Below are 17721 nucleotides of genomic sequence, written 5' to 3' on the forward strand. Positions count from 1 at the left end.
TAGCTCCAACTCTCAAAATGTGAGACCTATTGCATTCCAAATGCTTGTTCTTTCTTGGTGTTGTGCAGCATTGGCAAAGCCTATATGTCTAAAAGGTGAGACTTCTTGACTTTGCCAATGTGTGTTTATCATGGTTGTAAATCTTGTATTCCTTGTGTAGATCTGTTCAGAGCCTCATCTCTGGAGTATGTGAAAGATGCTCAGATTATTGTCCGGGTCCCATCACAGGCTCTCGGATAGAATACAGGACTCCCTTGCAGCAATTGATTATATTTTCTGCCATTATTGTAATGCGCTTTGTTGTGTGGTCCATTCACTGGAAAAGGCTCTGTTAGACCCGACAGCCTTAGGATGATCTTTCCCCAACTTTTTACCGGCCTCCCTCCATTTTCTGTGCTTGTTTTTTCTGGTTTTAGGACTCTGCACCCGTTACCACTGCTAATCAGTGCTAAAGTGTCAGTGCTCTCTCCCCTAACCATGGCACCATGAACTCATACTTACTTGGCATATTTAATTTGCTTATAAGTCCCTAGTAAAGTGTACTACATGTGCCCAGGGCCTGCTAATTATTTGCTACTAGTGGGCTGCAGCACTGACCGTGCCACCCACATATGCAGCCTGAAACCATGTCTCAGGCCTGCCACTGCAGTGCCTGTGTGTGAAGTTTACTGCCACTTCAACTCTGAATTTAAAGCTTCTTGCCAAGCCTAAAACTCCCCTTTTATTACATATAAGTCACCCCTAAGGAAGGGCCTTGGGAATCCAAAGTGCGGGACACTATTTGAGTAAAAGGCAGAACATATACTTCTATGATTTACACGTCCTGGTAGTGACAAACAGCTAAATTACTTTTTCACTGCTGTAAGGCCTACTCCCCTAATTGGCTAGAACTGGGAATTCCTTAGAATACCTTTAAGGTGTAATTCCTGATTAGAAAGGAGTAGCCGTTTCATGTTTCATATCTTTGCAATGGTAATGATAAATCCTCTTTACTGGTAAAGTCGGATTTAACACTACTATTTTATAAACGCTACATTTAGAAAGTGGACTTTACTTTGCTTGTACTGCTCTTTGTGCCTTACACCCTGTCTCTAATACACGTCTGGCCTGGGTGACCGATCCCTTTGTGTATTCCTTCTAGAGAGCTGCAGACACTGCAAGGGTTGGGTGTGATTTAGCACTTATCTGCATCCATCTGCATCCCAATGGGTCTTTCTAGGCAGATAGGAGGAAGAGGGCCACTCTTATCCTTTACAGAGTAGTAGACTGACCCCATACAAAGAAATGATAACTCCCTTTGGTAGTCTGGAGTGAATGCTGGGATTGGAAGAGATACTGGTGCATTTCAAAACCACTCTTTGAAGTTTCCCTCACATCAAAGGCACATTTGGAATGATGAGTCTCTGGCCCCATCAAATCCCACACTTATGGATCTACACAGAACCGCTGACAAAAGACTCAACTGGAGTCTTGGTTTCTCCTTGAGTCCACACTCCGCGATAGGAGGAAGTCAAGGAAGGATCGTATGCCCTTGCTCTGCCTATGGCATCTTTACATTAAAAGTGTCATCTATAATTTCTTCAGCGCACTTGTCTATGTGGTCAATTAAATGTCACATTAAATGCCACTAGATTTTCGTGATGGACCCACCATTTAAGCTTATCCAGTGTTTTTTAATTTTTTTCCAACAGGACATAAAAGCAGTAAAGAACAAAAAAGGTGAAGGCATTAAACATCACTTGTGTAGGAAGTGATGTAAAAACAGTACACCTCAAATTCTTCCCTTGAAGGCTAATGCCTCGCCAAAGTCTGTTTCTACAGCAAAACACCCAAACTGCCCAATCTGGTCTGTACTTGGCTCTTAGGGATCACCTGGTATACATTGACGAAATAAAACACTGACATACTGAAGCAAGTCTGATAAGGTTCTCATTACGAAGGAAGATCTAACCTGGATCAGAAAGAACACACAGAAGAGAAACCGTATGAATATCTAGAAAGTGACAACACATTTATTAGGGTGAGAAAGAGCAAGTGCAACATCAGAAAATCATACTGGAGAAGAACCATATTGATCGACTGATTGTGGAAAAGTTTTCTTTGCCGTGAAAGCCATAATGCAGCATCAGAGTGTCCACGTAGGGGAGAAACAATATAAATATACAGAATGTGACAAAGCATTTATAAGAAATGCAAACCTAAAGCGACATCAGAAAATCCACACTGGGGAGAAACCATACCAATGTACAGAATGTGACAAAGCATTTGTAACAAATGGAGATCTAAAGCGACATCAGAAAATCCACACTGGGGAAAAACCATATAAGTGTCCGGAATGTGACAAAGCATTTGTAACAAATAAATATCTAAAACGACATCACATAATCCACACTGGGGAGAAACCATATAACTGTACAGAATGTGATAAAGTGTTCCATAGGAAGAAGAATCTAAGTCAGCATTACAAAATCCACACTGGAGAGAAACCATATAAATGTACAGAATGTGATAAGGCATTTATAACACTTGGAGAGCTAAAGCGACACCAGAAAATCCACACTGGGGAGAAACCATATCAATGTACAGAATGTGACAAAGCATTTATAAGAAATGGAACGCTAATGCGACATCAGAAAATCCACACTGGGGAGAAGCCATATCAATGTACAGAATGTGACAAAGCATTTGTAATACATGAACAACTAAAACAACATCACAAAATCCACACTGGGGAGAAACCATATAAATGTACAGAATGTGACAAAGCATTTATAGCAAATGCAAACCTAAAGCGACATCAGAAAATCCACACTGGGGAGAAACCATACCAATGTACAGAATGTGATAAGACATTTATAACACTTGGAGAGCTAAAGCTACATCAGAAAATCCACACTGGGGAGAAACCACATAAATGTACAGAATGTGACAAAGCATTTTTAAGAAGTGGAGTACTAAACCGACATCAGAAAATCCACACTGGGGAGAAACCCTACCAATGTTCAGAATGTGACCAGGCATTCATTAGAAAGTCACGTCTAATGGAACATCAGAAAGTCCACACTGGGGAGAATCCATATCGATGTACAGAATGTGACAAAGCATTTATAGCAAATGGAAAGCTAAAGCGACATCAGAAAATCCACACTGGGGAGAAACCTTACCAATGTACAGAATGTGACCAGGCATTCATTAGAAAGTCACATCTAATGGAACATCAGAAAGTCCACACTGGGGAGAAACCCTACCAATGTTCAGAATGTGACCAGGCATTCATTAGAAAGTCACGTCTAATGGAACATCAGAAAGTCCACACTGGGGAGAATCCATATCGATGTACAGAATGTGACAAAGCATTTATAGCAAATGGAAAGCTAAAGCGACATCAGAAAATCCACACTGGGGAGAAACCTTACCAATGTACAGAATGTGACAAAGCATTTAGAAAAAACATGGAGCTTAAGCGACATCAAAATATCCAATCTGGGGAGAAACCATATACATGTACAGAATGTGACAAAGCATTTATAACCAATGGAGAGCTGAAGTAATATTAGAAAATCCCCACCGGAGAGAGACCATTCGACTGCACTGAATGTGAGAAGGCATTTATTAGAAAGTCGCATCTTATGCAACATCAGATAGTCCATGTAGGAGAGAAACCCTATGAATGTACATAATGCAAAAATACATTCTTTACTAGGTAAAGATAAATACTACATCAGAAATTCCACACTGGTGAAAAACAATGTGAATGTGACTTAGCAGTTATTCCAAAGCAAAGTTTAAAAATACATCAGAATGTTCACAAATGAAAGAAACCACATAATTGTACAAAATGTGACAACGCATTTATTCCAAATGGAGGGTGACCATTCAACTGCACCGCACGTGACAAGGCATTTATTTTAAGGAGAGTGTTAAAGCAATTTCAGCGTCCACACTGGGGAGAAACCACATGAATTTACGGAATGTAACAAGGGATTTATTACAAAGCAAAATGTAATACAAGATCAGGAAGTTCACACATGGGAGAAAATATATGTATGTCCTGAATTCCACAAAGCATTCATAATAAATGGAAAACTGAAGCGAAATCTAAAAATCTACTTGGTAAGAAATCCAATGTATGTACAGAGTTTAATAAAGTCTCCCACAGGAAGAATAAGCTAATGCAGCATAAACAAATCCACACTAGGGAGAACCCTTATTAATGAATAGAATGTGACAAGGGATCGATTACAAAACAAAATGTAATGTATCAGAATGTTAACACAGGCGAGAAACTCTATAAATGTATTGAATGTGACCATGCATTCATAAATGGAGAGCTAACTCGACATCAAAAGTCAACCCTGAAGACCGCACTGAATTTCGCCAGGCATTTATTGGCAAGGAAGAGGTAAAACTGCATCAGAAAGTCCCCACTGAGAATAATCTATATGAATCTACAGACTCAATCAATCAATGGGTATTAAGAGCAGCATATCATCAGTGAGGTTTTCAAGGCGCAGGGTGAGGAATTGTTGTCCAGAGGGGCCGATCAGTTGAACAGCCAGGTCTTGAGTCCTTTCCAGATTCATTAATGAGGCAGATCTCAGGTGCAGGGGGAGTTCATTCCAGGTATTTGCTGCCAGGTGGGATTAACAGCGGCCTCCGTGCAGGGTGCTTTAGACTCTTGAAGTTTAAGCAAGGAGGAGGGAGGTGGACTGCAGGTATCTGGTGGGAGCCATCTAAAGATCTTGCGGCGCATGCACATTGTGAGGAAGCAGATGGTGGAGATCATGTTGATTTGCTTCTTCATAGAGAGCTTGTTGTCCAAGACAATGCTGAAGTCTCTGACATGGCCGGTAGGGGAGGGGAAGAAGCCAGATTCTGCTAACCCCAATGCGTTGCTTCAAGGAGATGCCTGGTTACAAAAAGGGGTAAAAATAATAGTTCTAGGTGTAGTACTGGTACCGTTTCTTTATATGGTGGATCAATCTGTGAACGAGGATATGATGAGGAAACTTAGGATTTGTACACTAAATGTAGGGGGCCTGAATGAAGGACTCAAAAGGCAGAGACTAGGATGCTTTGTGGGCCTGAATCGCTTGGATGTTTTATGTATCCAGGAAACACACCTGCCTTGGTCAAAGAAACACTTATTAAACATCAAGGGCTTCGATCTAGTGGGCTGCTCCACCCAGACGTCCATGGTTAGGTGGGGTTGTCATATTGGTTAAAAATAATTTGGGGGGACATCTATGCTCCTTATCAGACCCACGGGGGAGATGGGTCATAGTTGAACTAAAAATAGGGATCACCCTGTGTACGGTTTATGGGTCCAATCAGGACGAACCAGATATATTTGATAAATTAGAGCTGGAGCTATTGAACTGGCCATATCCCCTAATATTCTGTGGGGATCTTAATATATCCGCAGATTTTTCTAGCAGAGCTTACAGTACTCCGTATGCAGGGCGTAAACCTAAGGCGCTCAAAGCCATATCTGCCCTAATGAATACTCACAATCTGGTGGATGTATGGGACACTAAGGAGCCATCGAACCAAGGATATACCTATTTTTCCTGCCCCTACAAAAAATACACCAAATTGGATTACTTCTTTGTTTCAGGGTCGAAGATAAGAAGGATGGGGATCTGTAAAATGCCGAAAGTTCTGTCTGACCATAGAATATGAACTGTTAAATATCATAAATCTCCCCACTCGCTGGACGTTTGAGAATAAACTTTTATTAGTTCCTGAATTTGTGAACCACATTAAACCACGAAAGAGGTTTCTTTTTGCTTTTGCTAATTGTCATAGTTTGGGTTTTCTCAAGGTTTGGTTTATTTTTAGATCGTTTGACTTGGAGTAGCTCTGTGTCGTATTCACAAGGTTTTGCAGCCCTACCTTGGTGTGACTTATTAGGACTATATCGTCCACGTATAAGAGACATGGTAGGTGCAGCCCTCCTAATTTGGGAGCATGGGAGTTACAGTTGTACAAGATTGGTACCAGATCACCTAGGTACAGGTTGAACAGTGTGGGGGCCAGGACGCAGCCCTGCTTGAGTCCCTTGTTGGTCTGTATGCGCCTCGACAGCAATGAGCCGTCCCCCACCTTTATCTGGACCCAAGTCTCCGTATGCAGATTTATCAGCAAGTCCAACAGTGGTTTTGAGATCCCCCAGCAATTTAGTTTTGACCAGAAGATGTTCCGGTTGATGTGGTCAAAAGCAGCTTTGTAATCTATGTAACAGAAGTGTAGGGGCATTTTTTTTGTTTCTGCCTTGTCTATTAGCATGCCCATAGATAGAATGTTGGTCATAGTGCCCACTGATTTGACAAAGCCTGTCTGATTGACCGGTATTAAAGATTTATTTATGGCCCATGCCTGTAGCTCCTCCAATAATATGCCTGCGAAGTACTTCGCCTCATTATCAATTAGGGCCACTAGTCGGTAGTTTTGTGGGTGAGCCCTGTTGCCTGCCTTATATATAGGGGAGATGATAGAACCCTTCCAGGAGCCTGGCAAGATGTTGAAGTTCCTGATCTCCAGGAAAAGGGGTTTGAGTGCTGCTGCCCATCTATCCGCATCTTGTTTATAAAGGATTGGCGGGATCCCATTTGGTCCCAGGGCTCCTTCCCTTCTGCCTTTTTTGATTTGGCGTTTGATGTTATGTTGCAGTTTTGGGGGATTGGTTAGTTCATGACTGTCTTTGATAGTTTTGTGCAGTTTTGTTGGTGTTGCGTTGTCGGCTTTGTGGTCTGTTGTCGTTTTAATCTTTGGTAGGTCCTGATTGTTGGGCAAGTCTTGATTGAAATGATTGCCAAGGAAGAATGCCCGTGTTTCCTCTGTAATGTTAGATGAAACCCCGGTATTTGCTGGTCGTGTAAGGGAATTAATAGTTTTCCAGAACCTTGCACCGTCGTTCTGTTTGATGTCTGAATTGAGTCTTGCCCACAAGTTGTCCTCCATTGTTCTGTTTGCTTCCCATTTCAGCTTTTTAGGTTTCGCCTGGCGTTGCAACTGCGTAGCAGTTGCTCCACCCACGGCGAAATCTCATGTTCCTACATTTGGCTTTGGTTCCGCCTCTGTCTCCCATTGGCTAGCTCCATAAATGGAGGCTAGCCATTGGGAGACAGAGGCTGTCAATCACGCTTTCGCGTGAAAACGCGATTCGGGGGCGTTTCTCGGGCTTTTTTTAAGTCCCGCCCCTTTGTCCTGGGCCGCGCTGTCATTGGCTGCCGGCCCGGGACACCCCCGCGACGTCATTCCCCGGGCCGCGCTGTCATTGGCTGGCCGGCCCGGGACCTGACTTGTTTTTTTGTCCGTGCGGTTTTCTCTCATTGTTGCCTCGTTCTCCTTGCTGGAAGGAGGCATTTCATGGACCCTCCTTGTCTTTACTGGCGGTGAAATTTGCAGTTCTTTGTGCGCGGGTTTGTTTTCTTTTATCGGCACCATTATTCCGGGGCTTGCGTAATAACTGTGCCCATTAAAGAAAAAACATGTGCAATAGGCGCTCGGCTTTCACACCCGCTTCCCCCTCACAAACAGGGAAGAGCAGTGCTGGGACATCAAAGTACCGCTGCGAGGGGGTGTTGGCTCTTTGGAGACAAGGGACAACCTCCGCCACAAATCTAGCACCCTTCGGACGACGGGGTCATCGCTTCTCTTCCACATCCTCTGTTTCTAGTTGCCGAGTGAGCGGTGCGCGGCCCCTTGCTCAACTCCCAGGACCTTCTCCGTGCTTTCCTCTGACTCTTCTACGGATAGTGGCGTAACTCAAAGTGAGGGGGCCCCTGCAGGATGTGCAGAGGGGCCACAGAGTCTCCCATACACCATTGCTATTTATTTAACTTGGGCCGCTCCCACCAAACTCCATTCCTCGGTCCCTGGTTACCCCTGCGCACCTTCATCTATCTGGGCCTGCACGTTCTGTAAATCGCCCATGATAAGCAGCGCAGTCTAAACTTACACACCCCCCTTCCTCCCCCGCCCCCGACAGTCCCTACGAGTACTTCGTGCATGCCTCTTACCTGTACTAATCAATCATTTGCACGTAGCGCTTTTCCTCTATATGTGCCTCTGCCCCTCTCCGTCCCTGTTCCGTACATGCTGCACCAAGTGTCTCTTCACAACCTGCGGTGCACTGCGCCCTCGCTCCATGTTCTTCTGTCACTGTGTGTAGCACCTCTCCTGTTACTCTTCCTTACAGGCCTGCAGTGCCTCCCACTGGTGTATCACCATGCCTGCACCCTTTCTCCCTGAAATCTCTCTACCCGTCTATGTTTTCTTACTGGCCGCATAGTGCATGTGCTTGACCCCCAGTGGCTGTTTTGCTACTGCCCTTTGTATTCTCTCTGCACCTTTTGCATGTTGCTTGCCCCTCGCTCTTCCGTCAGCTCTCGCACTTCTCCATACCGGTAACACCTACCTGCCTGTGCTATCTCCTTGCACGCCTCACTTCCTGCATCTTGTGCCTACCGTGTCCCTGTTCGTTTCTGTAGCCGAATGCGCGCAATGTGCACGATTTCCCTGCCTGCTTTTTTGCGCTTAATTTTCCCTGAATATCTCTTTGCATGTTCGCTCTCATCCATTGTGCCTCCGCAAACTGCGTTCTCATTGACTGTCTACTGTGCTACGTTCGTCCTGGCTCTTCCTTAGGCCTGTGTCCTGTCCCTTCTCCCTGCTCGTGTCCTGTTCCTTCTCCCTGCCCATGTCCTGTTCCTTCTCCCTGCCCATGTCCTGTTCCTTCTCCCTGCCCATGTCCTGTTCCTTCTCCATGTCCTGTTCCTTCTCCCTGCCAGACACCACACCCGTGTCCTCTCCCTGCCCGTGTCCTCTCCCTTCTTCCTGCCCGTGTTCTCTCCCTTCTCCCTGCCCGTGTTCTCTCCCTTCTCCCTGCCCGTGTTCTCTCCCTTCTCCCTGCCCGTGTCCTCTCCCTTCTCCCTGCCCGTGTCCTCTCCCTTCTCCCTGCCCGCGTCAGTCCCCCATCCTTCTGTACTGTGTTTTGTTCACTAGCATTCACAGAACTCTCTGAAGTCCCGGTGGCTTAGTTAAGACCACCTGTAAACTCCGGCATACAGGTGATTTACATGTATAGACCATAGAACGCCACACCAGACTAGTGCTCACAATTGAGGTGTATCGGCTACTACCGAAATACCAGTACACTTGATGAGCGTTTCAGCGAGGGGTGGCCGTGGCACAATCTAGTTGTGAAGCAGGGCCTAATATTCAAGCGAATAACGACTATATCCCCCCATCTTGCTATTGATCTCGGTCTGGTAAATTCTGCCCCGCCCCTAACTGCGTCACAATAGAGATTTGAAAATGCTCAACTGATGAAGGGCGTCTGAAAGGGTTTCGTTTTAGGGCTGATGCCTGAAATGTTTCAATTGGCTAGACTAGAGCTACTTAAGGTAATTGATGAGATGTGTGCTTCATTAGCATAACGCTTGGTTTATGGGTGTTCTAGAAGATATTTCTGTGTGATTTGTATGTTTTACTTCCATTTTATTGCGGAAGCAGGACAGCCAGTGCACTGCATTGCCAGGAGTTGGCACGGGGGCATTGGTTGTGGCCGGTTGATTTGTTTCTTGGGGGGTGGTGAGATTGCGGAACTGCACCAGAAGTTCTTGGTAGCAATTAAACATTCATACCGTTTTTAGAGTGGGATGATTACTCAGTACCCACCAATTTCTCGAGTTGATGTTAAATCTTTAGCACTTCCTCCAGATATAAGTGTACTTTCCTTTGCCAACCGTAAGCCAGGCTGTTAGTGGCAGGCATGTAATTAATTGATGTCTGATGTTCAGGCCTCAAATACTTCTAGGAAGTCGGTGTTCGTTTTACAAAACCAGCTTTCAGATTGTCCCTTGTTTTAGGCTGGTGCCTGTCTGGAGCACTTGAGTGAATGGCTGTGTAATCTGTCGGTGTCTACAAAACAAACAAGCATTTTCAATGCAATGGTTTCGCCTTTGGAAAAGTTATAGCTAATGGCAATGTAAATGACCATGCCATCTATTTTGCTATTCTCAAAACAAACACATAAATTCAAATTTTGACATTTACAATGCCAATAGCTCTAAATTTTCCAAAAGCGAATTCATTGCATTGAAAATGCTTGTTTAGTGATGTTTTCAGTATTCTTAGATGGTTTTGTTTTGCTTTTTCCTTGGGTTCCTGCTGTATTTCTCTCATTAGACGATAAATCAATATTTTTTTTCCTTAATTTTTTCTCTGTATTCTCGAGACAGGTTATCTGTTTTGCTGGGCTTAGCAGGTGGATTAGGCTTCGAAGCATAGTTGGACAAGGATTTTGTAAATTGTTCCCATTTGATGATTTTGTTTGGTCCAGTTCGCTCCGCAAAGTGCTGTTTTGCCCTTTCTATTAAGGTTTCGCCCATTGCTGCCGAGTACTTAATTTTTTTGAAATTGACTGTATGAATCGTCTCTTTTGATGCATTTGATCGCTCTAGTATGGGCTCGCAATGTCCAGACCAATTTCTTGAGGGCAGTGATCACTGTCTGTTTTTTTGCCTATTCGGAACGAGGTAATGTAGTGAAAGAGGGGTAATGAGATAAAAGTGTAGTCTATTATACTGCTTGTTCTTGTTGAGTGAAAAGTTGGAGCTGGCGGGCTGTCACCTACGAGCCTGCCGTTTACAGCTCTTATATTAGAAATTACAATTGAGATAGATGTGTGAGCTGACTTTTCCGGCCTTCCATCTGGCTACGGGCTATAAGCGCCAGGATGCTCCTTGGAGTGACAGTCGCGCTATATAAGAGCACACTTACATTACATTACATTACATTAAAATGTTCTCGTTCTTAAGTGTCTGGGATCCTAATTTTGTTTGTTTAGGTGTTTGTAGCTTCCATTGGAATGGTATGTCCCATGTTGCGTTTTGAGCTATAGTTGCCTCTTCTTGTGATGTGCCCATGAGGTTGAGATTAAAATCCCCTGTAAGAACCAGGTTTGTTGTTGATCTTACCGTGATGCATTCCTCCAAGAAGTTGTATAATTCCTTTGCTGCCTTTTTTTTCCTTTTGGGGTGGATATAGGCATTATTCAGGATACAGTCAGTCTCGGCTTTACCTAAACCCGGAGCTGCTGGAAGCAGCTTAACTGCCAGGGCTGCTGCCGAAGAGGACCCATTTCTTCTACCGTTACAAAACTTGTAGTTGCTACGTATGTTGCTAGACCGCCCTTCAGGTGCCTATAATTAGCGGTCCTTTCAGCGCTTGAGAAGAAGCGTAGGTACCCTGAAGATGTGGAGGTTCGGCGAGCCATGTTTCCTGTAAAGGCCGCTATGTCAAACGATCTTATATAGTCTATAAATTCTGGATCAGAGATTTTAGTGGCTACGCCATTGATGTTCCATGAGCAAATACACAGTTGGTCATGCTTGTGCATCCGTGGGTTTTGACCTGTTTGTCAATTATTGTTTTTTATGGTTCTCACGATCCATCTTTGATCTGGCAGCTCATTCGGAGATACCTATCGGCTCCTGTCCAGCGAGTGTTTTCGATATGGTCATCTTTGCCTGTTCCACAAGGCCCTACCACACCTCTGAGGACCGAGGTTCTGAGGCTGCTTGCGTTTTCCCTCAACTCCGGCTTCACGCCTGGATTTAGTATGTCCGGGCATTCTGGCTTTATGTATGGTTTTATTGTAATGCCCCAGGTTTTGAACACCTTAGCTTCAGATAGGATTTTCTGCGATGTTACTCCGGAGGCCCAGGTCGCTTTCGTTGCTTCCCTACCCGTACCTTCTTCATCTATGAATTCGACCGAAACCAGGTCTGAGCTTACCACGTCTGCCAGGGAGGGGATGTGAGATAGCAGCCGTAGAAGGTTGCCTCTGTTGAGTATGTTGTGTCTTCCTTTGGAAATTAAGTCTGGGTTAAACCATATAGCATCTGGAGTTTTCCCTTGGTCATTTGTAGCCCATCTTCCTTTGTAGGTGTTGGTTGATGATTTCAGGTCCACACATTGTATTGATCTTGCTTTTTCTTGATGTGCGTCGATATTGGTTGCCACGCCCAGAGCTTGATCATGAGCGCGCTGGTCAAAGTCAGGAAATTTAGATTTTTTATGGTTCTCCCCGTCCCGCAGGGGGCAGTGCGAATTGTCTGACAGATTTACGGGTACCAGATCTAGTGTTGTATGATCTGTCCGTATATATATTGGCGCGGTTGCTTGGGTGATGGCGGATAGTTGGCTATCCGTCAGTCCTATGACATGACTTTGGTTAGAGAGCCCCGACTTGTTCCCATCCCTTGTGCCACTTGCATCCAAGGGTATTCCTTGTTTTATATTTTGCGTGGGATTGGAACTACGCTTCGTGTTGTTTTTTAGTGCCTTTGACAGGTCAAAGTTGGTAGGCATTGTGCTGTTCCCAGGTGGCTGTGGACAAAAGGATTTGAGTTTGCTATGGAGAGCCGGGGCTTCTTGTTCTTCGTATTTGATGGTGGCTGGTTTTTCCAAGCGCATAGTTGTATGTCCCCTTTTGTTGGAAGTTTGATTTGATGTTGTTCCTTCCCCTGTGGTTTTGGGTGTTCTTGTCTCTCCCCCAGGTTGGGGGGTAGTTTGCTCTGCAGCAATAACTTGCCCAAAAAGTTGTGTAAATCCTTCACGTTTTGAGCAGAGTTTATATTTCCTGCATTTGTGTTTTTTTGCTCGCCTCTGTTTGGCGTTCATTTTAAGATCTGTGTTGTCTTTGCCCACAGTATCCGTGAGTAAAGGGGCCGTTAAACCAGTTTCGTTGGCTTCGATCCTTTTTGGTAGATCATTCTTTTTAGGATGACATTGTGTGCCTGTGCCCGGCAGTTCAGTGTTTCTTGCGGTTTCTAATTCTACACCAGATGTTCCTATTTCAATAACGTCTGTATGTTTGGAGGGAGTGGTTTTGGTGTTGTTTGGTTTTAGATGTCCTTGTGTGTCCAAGCCCGGCATACAGCTTTGCTTAGCAGGTCTTTTAAGTTGTGTGCACAGGTCGGTCAGTAATGATGGAAGGGTAGATAATTTATCAACGATTGGGCCGCATCCGCACCCACTGTTGATGATCCTATTTGCGTCTTGAAGATGATCAAGTTTGCTTTGGAGAAGCGTGTTTAGTGTGCCCAGCTTCCCGTCTATAGCAACCACGAACACGGCTATAGTATCTAATAACGTTAATTGAACGTCCATTTTCTCCGATTGGTAGTGAAGGGCTTCCACCAGGAGTTGTACTGTGTTTAGGAGGCTGGGCCAGGCGCTCTCGTGCCTGGTATGTTTTGGGGTTTCTTCTTGACTTTGTGGTGGGCCCTTCCAGTTTGTTCCCCCTCTAGCGTGCCTGCTTCCGCTGGATGTTCCTGGCGGCCATCAGTTGTCGTGGTCCGTGTGTCTGAGGCCGTCCCACTTCTACTGTGGTCCTGAGAATATGCAACGATGAGGTCTTCCCATTCCTCCTTCCCCAAATAAGAGGATATTTCTATCATCTCTGAAGCTGGGCTCGCTTGCCTATCTGTTTTATTTTGTATCTTCGCCGTCCACTTTTCTCCTTTCTCTTGTTCACTGTGAGAATTGCCAGGGATTGCCAGGGATAGATCCTTATTTTCAGCACCCTCCTTGTCATTGATTTCTCTGGGACAACTTGTAGCCTCAGGGCTTCTTTCTTTAATCGTACTATTGCTCTCGACGTTGTCGCAGGTTTTGATGTTACTATCGTCCAGTGTTCCTGGTAACATATCTTTTACATTGTGTGGCCAATGTACTTGGATTAGGTTGGCGTCTATAATCAATTTCTTTCCGGCTGTGGATCCTGCCGATGCAGTAATTTCCCCTGACCGACAATTTATGCTCTGGGGAGTTGATGTTGTTTGAGGTGAAATTTTAGACCTAGAGCTGGGGTTTGCATTGCTGTTATCATTAGCCTTTGAGGGCTGTGTGCCGCTGAACTGATAGGGCTGTGAGAGTTGAGATGGTTCGAGGGGTGATTGTAAACCCGATACTTCTTTGATCTTTGAAAATAAGGTATCCCCCTCATTTTTTTAAAAGCAGAACTTTGTGTAGATTTTAGGTTGAGACGAGGTTTGGCCGGTTTTTGTTTTAATGCTCCTTTCTGTTTTGGCCATATTGTATGAATTGTTTGAAGCGGATTTGTCCAATGATATGTCGATTAGGGAGCTCTGTGTCGCAGGCTTGAGTTTGGCTGGCGAAGTCTCTTTAGTTTCCTCAAGCGACTTTGCTGTTTGTTTGCGTTTTTTTTTTTTTTTATTCCTCCTTTGCTCGTTGGGCCTCCTCAGACCCGTCCTGACCTCATTTTTGAGCCTGTCCGGCCCTGAGTTTGCAAGGTTTGGAGGATTGACCTGAAGATGGCAAGCGAAATTGAGTGGAGAACGGCCATAATGCGAACTATTGGCGCTATTAGCGCAGTCTCCCAGCTGTGATCCCTGTGGTCCCAGTGTGGCTGACAGTGCAGGCAGGCACACAGAAGGTACGGCTGGGGTTGGACTAATAAGTGGTTCTTGTAGCTGTTTCCCTTGGCACAACAATAGCCCCTCGTAGAGAGGAGAGGTACCTCAGCTTGCCTTCCGGACTTAGGTGTCGCCACAAAGGGTTACAGGTAGCCAATGGAGCTCAAAGTTTTCCTCTAATTCATTGGTACTTTAGTGGTCTCCGGAAGAATTGGGCACCTCTTCTCATGCCCCCTTGGCTTGCAGGATTCCCAGCTCCCCAGCATGTCTGCCCGCTCCCCTTCCTGTCCCGCCCTGCCCTTCCCAGCTCACAGACGTCGGGAGAACGCCAGGAGCCCCCCCGCCGCCAACACAGAGAGCTGTAGCAGTGTTGGAACAGGGCAGCAAGGCGGGCAGCGAGCCGGCAATGCGGGCAGGTGGGTGGGGAGCAGCGACAGCAGCCGTCGGGGGTTAGCCGGTTTAACAAGCAGTTAAAAGCGGAGTGGCGGCGAAGACAAAGATCCAGGTAATCTGCAGTGGATTCTGCAATAGGCTTAGCAATAATTCGAGCTCACCTCAGGCTGGCTGGCAATGCAGGCTGTTAGCTCTCAGCCCCTCTTGAGCCCCGCTCTCCGCTGTTTTCTCCGCGGATGCTGTGCTGCTCGGCTCGCTCCACTGTGAGGCGAAAGTCAGGGGCGAGCCAGAGGCGGGGTCATGGGCGAGCTTCTTATCAACTTTGGCCGCTTTGCTGCTTTGTTTCCCGGCTTCTTAGCCCGGTCGCTTATCTTCCTGCTTTTCCTCGCTCCCCGCTCCGTGCCACAACCAGTATCCGCTGATCAGGGAGATGGCCGACGGGGTGATTTTCGGCGGTCTCTGCAGGTCTCTGTGGGTGGCGGCGGGTGGCGGGCAGTGGGCGGCTCTCAGCTCGCGGATCAGCAGCAGGCTGTCGGCAACGGGCAAAACACGGACTGGAATAGGCGAGAACCTCCTGTGCCTGTGGCAAAAGCAGAGGTGGCAGCATGGGTTTATCCCGGCTCGGGGAACATCGGACCATATAAGGCGGCCTATCACTGTTTGATGCGCATGCTGCCTCGGAGGTTCGGATCGCCATGATCCTTCTTGATGCTGAAAAAGCCTTTGATCGTGTTACCTGGTCTTATCTATGGGGATATTGGAACGGAGGGGCCTTGGCCCTAAATTAAGGCCATCAAGGCTATGTATTCCAGTCCGTATGCCAGAGTTCAGCTAATGGGTGGGGGGTCCGACAACATTTTTATTTCTCGGGGGACCCGTCAAGGGTGCCCATGCTACTCCATTTTATTTGCACTATATATAGACCCACTGATAAGGAAGATACTGGGGTGTGCGGATATTAAAGCAGTGGTTCAGAACAGTTTCGAGACAAAGGTGCTAGGCTATGCGGATGACTTAGCAGTTTTGAATACTGACCCTGTCACTGCTATGTTGGCCTTGAAGGCAATTACCTTAGAGTTTGGCTGTTGTTCTGGGTATTTACTTAATGAAAAAAAGACCCAGATAGTATGCTCAAACAATATGGTTAAAAGGGATGCCACATATATAGACTCGGCTAACTACCTGGGTGTTAGAATCAATTCATCAATGGATTCTATAATAAAAGAAAACTATGAGCCGCTAATTGATTCAGTTGTCAGAGAGCTAAAGAGGATAGGTGTTATCCACCTTTCATTAATAGGGAGAGTTAATGTTTTAAAAATGACCATGCTCCCGAAACTGCTATATCTCTTTAGACCAATTCCGCTCTTGGTGGGGGAAAAGGTGCTAAAATCCATAGATTCAGCATTTAGTAGTTTTCTTTTGCAGTACGGGAAGACAAGAAGATCCCTAAAATTTTTGTCATTACCGCAAGAAAGAGGAGGTCTTGGGGCACCAAATATTAGGTATTACTATGCTGCTACTTTGTTTAGCCAAATGGCGATACTTGTGGGTAACATCTCCGGGTATTCCAATAGCCAAACTTTAAATACTGTCCTCCCCTCGATATATGAATTATTGCTGGGGAATGAAGCATTTGGGTTTCTGCTCCGTAATACTGATCGTCGGTATTACAATAAAAAGAGATATAAGGTGCTGGATGGGGCCAGGGGGGTGTGGAATATGGTTAGGAAAATACTAGGAACCCACAAATATAATTATTATACTCCACTCTGGAAGTCAAAACTTTTTCCACATCTGAGCAGGGATGGAGGGTGGCCCGTCTGGGATGTGCAAGGAATTGGCAGAATCGGGGATTTCTGGGTAGGTGCTGCCCCATTGAGCTTTATGCAATTACAACAAAAATTTGGACTAGAGGGGAAACACCGGTTTAAATATATGTGGTTTGAGCTGATCTCTATGCAGCATGTGAGGGCACTCTTCTTCGCTTCTTTAAGGAGTAGGTGGTAGTGGTTTATTGATGTCATGAAGGTGGTGTAGTGCACTGGATCCTTACTGGTACTCCATATTCCTTCTAGCCTTTCTAGCCAACAACAGTCTCATTGAGAGGTCTAATGTTCCGGGGTAAACAAGTTGACACATTTTGTGGATTTTCTGATCTTGTTCGGCTCGGCGGGGGTGACATAGTCAATGATCCAGTCTGTGAAGCTCTTGATGGCCTGTTTAAGGTCTGGAGCTGTGTCCGGACAGTTGGCATGGAGAATGTTGTTCCAGTTCTCGTCTGAGACAGTTTTCAAGTTGCTCTGAGGTTTGCTGGGTGGTTTGGCTTTGGTTTCTGTAGCGTTGTGCCCTGTGATGGTGAAGTGGACAATGGAGTGGTCTGTCCAGGTGAGTTCTGTGTCATGGTGGTACTTGATTGTTTTGATGGAGATGAAGATGGAGTCAAGCATGTGCCCTACGATGTGCATTGGGTCGATGATGAGTTGGGTGAGGCCGATGTTGCTCATGCTTTCTATTAGGTTGTCAGTGCTGGCATCACTATGGTCTTCAATGTGGAAGTTGAGATCTGCTAAGAATATGTAGTGTTCGGAGGCAAGGGCGAGTTGGGTGATGAAGCAAGGAATGACTTTGCAAAACTCGGGGCGAGTTCCTGGAGAATGTGACAACGTTTTCTTAAAGAAGTAACCGTATGAATGTACAGAAAGTGACAAGGCATTTATTAGAAGGGCACCACACAATCACTGTACCATATGAAAGCCCACCCTGGGGAGGAACCATATAAAGGGCCAAGGCTATGCCCAGATGTGGGACCCAGGCTCACTGTGCACTGGATTCAAGCTGACTGATTAGGGTTTATACCCCAAAACTAGTCCCAGGA

The 17721-nt window shown here is 45.6% G+C and overlaps 1 protein-coding gene and 1 pseudogene across 1 annotated transcript in view; both read left to right on the top strand.

The window, feature by feature from the left end:
- The window catches only part of LOC147709853 (uncharacterized), a 304085-nt gene that overhangs the window by 17716 nt on the left and 268648 nt on the right, over positions 1-17721 (top strand). The gene's annotated exons all lie outside the window — the stretch shown is intronic.
- LOC147709854 (uncharacterized) lies at positions 2073-4096 on the top strand (annotated as a pseudogene).

This window comes from Lissotriton vulgaris, chromosome 6 (assembly GCF_964263255.1).
Source record: "Lissotriton vulgaris chromosome 6, aLisVul1.2, whole genome shotgun sequence".
Lineage (NCBI taxonomy): Eukaryota > Metazoa > Chordata > Amphibia > Caudata > Salamandridae > Lissotriton > Lissotriton vulgaris.